Source organism: Eriocheir sinensis, chromosome 24 (genome assembly GCF_024679095.1).
Source record: "Eriocheir sinensis breed Jianghai 21 chromosome 24, ASM2467909v1, whole genome shotgun sequence".
Taxonomy (NCBI): Eukaryota; Metazoa; Arthropoda; class Malacostraca; order Decapoda; family Varunidae; genus Eriocheir; species Eriocheir sinensis.
Genome location: NC_066532.1, coordinates 6,019,582 through 6,022,896, shown reverse-complemented (window position 1 = coordinate 6,022,896; position 3,315 = coordinate 6,019,582). Strand labels below are relative to the sequence as shown.

The following is a 3,315-nucleotide window of genomic DNA, read 5'->3' as shown; positions in this document are numbered from 1 at the left end:
TTATTTTGAGAAAGCCAAGAACCATCCCTTAATTACTCTCTCTCTCTCTCTCTCTCTCTCTCTCTCTCTCTCTCTCTCTCTCTCTCTCTCTCTCTCTCTCTCTCTCTCTCTCTCTCTCTCTCACACACACACACACACACACACACACACACACACACACACACAGTTAGATGGGAAAAGAGAGAGAGAGAGAGAGAGAGAGAGAGAGAGAGAGAGAGAGAGAGAGAATGAAAGAAGAAAAAAAAGGAAAAAGAAAGAAAAAAAGAAAGAAAGCGAGAGAGAAAACGAAGATAAAAGAAAAGTGTGTGTGTGTGTGTGTGTGTATGCCCCTCACGCCGCGGCTCCCGAGGTGTGGTGGCAGGACAAGGTGTAGGCGTTGCAATCAAGCTTTCTGCAGGTGACCCTGAGCCCCACATCACCCACTGCAACGCCTCCACCCAGCTCCGCCCCGCTACACCCAGCCACACCCGGCCACATCCACCCCCAGGTCTCCACAAGCATCCCAGCGCCGGAGAACACAGACCAAGGCGTGCTGTAAGCTGTCTGGAGTGCACTTTTAGCTTAACAGGACTGTATATAAAAAAAGATAAATGAGAACTTTCGCTCGACTAATAGATTCTGATTCAGCGCCACAAAACACAGACCAAGGCGTATTATAACCTGTCTGGAGTGTACTTTTAACCTAACAATGACTGTATATAAACGAGATAAAAGCAAATAGTCACTCCATTATATAGATTCTGACTCAGCGCCACAGAACACAGACCAAGGCGTGCTATAACCTGTCTGGAGTGTACTTTTAACCTAACAATGACTGTATATAACCGAGATAAAAGCAAATAGTCACTCCATTATATAGATTCTGACTCAGCGCCACAGAACACAGACCAAGGCGTGCTATAACCTGTCTGGAGTGTAGTTTTAACCTTACTATGACTGTATATAAACGAGATAAACGAGAATTTTCACTCCACTTACATACCTTAACCCAGCGCCACAGAACACAGACCAAGGCGTGCTATAACCTGTCTGGAGTGTAGTTTTAACCTAACTATGACTGTATATAAACGAGATAAACGAGAATTTTCACTCCACTTACATACCTTAACCCAGCGCCACGGAACACAGACCAAGGCGTGCTAAAAGCTGTCTGGAGTGCACGTTTAAGCTAACAATGACTGTATATAAGCGAGATAAACGAGAATTTTCACTCCACTTACATACCTTAACCCAGCGCCACAGAACACAGACCAAGGCGTGCTATAAGCTGTCTGGAGTGCACGTTGAACTTAACTAAGAATATAAATAAACGAGATAAACGGGATAAACGAGAACTTTCGCGCCTTTAAAGATTATAGTTTCGTCCGCAGGCATTCCAGCGCCACAAACCACAGACCAAGACGTGCTGTAAATATATATAAAAAAAAAAAAAAGAACTTGAAAGAGGAAAAGGAACGCACAACAAATCACATAGAAATCAACCAAGATACTGAATGAGTTTTCCCTTGGAGATGCGCGGCGCTAACCTAACCTAACCTAACCTAACCTAACCTTTGGCCGGTAAATATAAAGGAAAAAAAAGAACGTGAAAGAGGAAAAGGAACGCATTCTTTTTAGGAGCAGCGAGTAGCGGGCTTTTGTATTATTGTTTCCTTTTTTTGTGCCCTTGAGCTGTCTCCTTTGTTGTAAAAAAAAAAAAAAAAAAAAAAACCATAGAAATCAACCAAGATACTGAATGAGTTTTCCCGGGAGAGATGCGCGGCGCTAACCTAACCTAACCTTTGGCCGGTAAATATATAAGAAAAAAAAAAACTTGAAAGAGGAAAAGGAACGTACAACAAATCACATAGAAATCATCCAAGATACTGAATAAGTTTTCCCTGGAGAGATGCGCGGCGCTAACCTAACCTAACCTAGCCTACCCTTTGGCCCGCACCGTGTGGAAGGGGCTTAACCTGTCTGGAGGGCCTAATCTGTCTGGCCTAACCTGTCTGGAGGGCCTAATCTGTCTGGCCTAACCCGTCTGGAGTGGCCTAATCTGTCTGGCCTAACCTGTCTGGAGTGGCCTGATCTGTCTGGCCTAACCCGTCTGGAGTGGCCAAATCTGTCTGGCCTAACCTGTCTGGGGTGGCCTAATCTGTCTGGCCTAACCCGTCTGGAGTGGCCTAATCTGTCTGGCCTAACCCGTCTGGAGTGGCCTAATCTGTCTGGCCTAACCTGTCTGGAGTGGCCTAATCTGTCTGGCCTAACCTGTCTGGAGTGGCCTAATCTGTATGGCCTAACCCGTCTGGAGGGCCTAATCTGTCTGGCCTAACCCGTCTGGAGTGGCCTAATCTGTCTGGTCTAACCTGTCTGGAGTGGCCTAATCTGTATGGCCTAACCTGTCTGGAGTGGCCTAATCTGTATGGCCTAACCTGTCTGGAGGGCCTAATCTGTCTGGCCTAACCTGTCTGGAGTGGCCTAATCTGTCTGGCCTAACCCGTCTGGAGTGGCCTAATCTGTCTGGCCTACCCCGTCTGGAGTGGCCTAATCTGTCTGGCCTAACCCGTCTGGAGTGGCCTAATCTGTCTGGCCTAACCTGTCTGGAGTGGCCTAATCTGTATGGCCTAACCTGTCTGGAGTGGCCTAATCTGTCTGGCCTAACCTGTCTGGAGTGGCCTAATCTGTCTGGCCTAACCTGTCTGGAGTGGCCTAATCTGTATGGCCTAACCTGTCTGGAGTGGCCTAATCTGTCTGGCCTAACCTGTCTGGAGTGGCCTAATCTGTCTGGCCTAACCTGTCTGGAGTGGCCTAATCTGTCTGGCCTAACCTGTCTGGAGTGGCCTAATCTGTCTGGCCTAACCTGTCTGGAGTGGCCTAATCTGTCTGGCCTAACCTGTCTGGAGTGGCCTAATCTGTATGGCCTAACCTGTCTGGAGTGGCCTAATCTGTCTGGCCTAATCTGTCTGGTCTAACCTGTCTGGAGTGGCCTAATCTGTCTGGCCTAATCTGTCTGGTCTAACCTGTCTGGAGGGCCTAATCTGTCTGGCCTAACCTGTCTGGAGGGCCTAATCTGTCTGGCCTAACCTGTCTGGAGGGCCTAATATGTCTGGCCTAACCTGTCTGGAGGGCCTAATCTGTCTGGCCTAACCTGTCTGGAGGGCCTAATATGTCTGGCCTAACCTGTCTGGAGGGCCTAATCTGTCTGGAGTGCACGTTTAACATAACTAGGAATGTAAATAAACGAGACAAACGAGAAATTTCGGTCCTTTAAAGACTTCGATTTCGTCCGCAGTCATTCCAGCGCCAGAGAATACAGACCAAGGCGCGTTATAA

General features: G+C 47.6%; 1 long non-coding RNA gene across 5 annotated transcripts; it reads right to left on the bottom strand.

Moving 5' to 3' along the window:
* Nucleotides 1-245: 245 nt before the first annotated feature.
* On the bottom strand, nt 246-2,961 carry LOC127003114 (uncharacterized). Of its 5 annotated transcripts, none has more exons than XR_007756966.1 (5): nt 2,711-2,961; nt 2,447-2,578; nt 1,780-2,250; nt 1,225-1,546; nt 246-1,103 (listed from the first exon to the last, which is right to left on the bottom strand). It is a non-coding gene; the product is annotated as an uncharacterized LOC127003114 (long non-coding RNA). The 5 variants fall into 5 exon arrangements; XR_007756967.1 differs by having other exon boundaries at nt 2,744-2,961; XR_007756968.1 differs by having other exon boundaries at nt 2,777-2,961.
* Between the last annotated feature and the right edge of the window lie 354 nt (nt 2,962-3,315).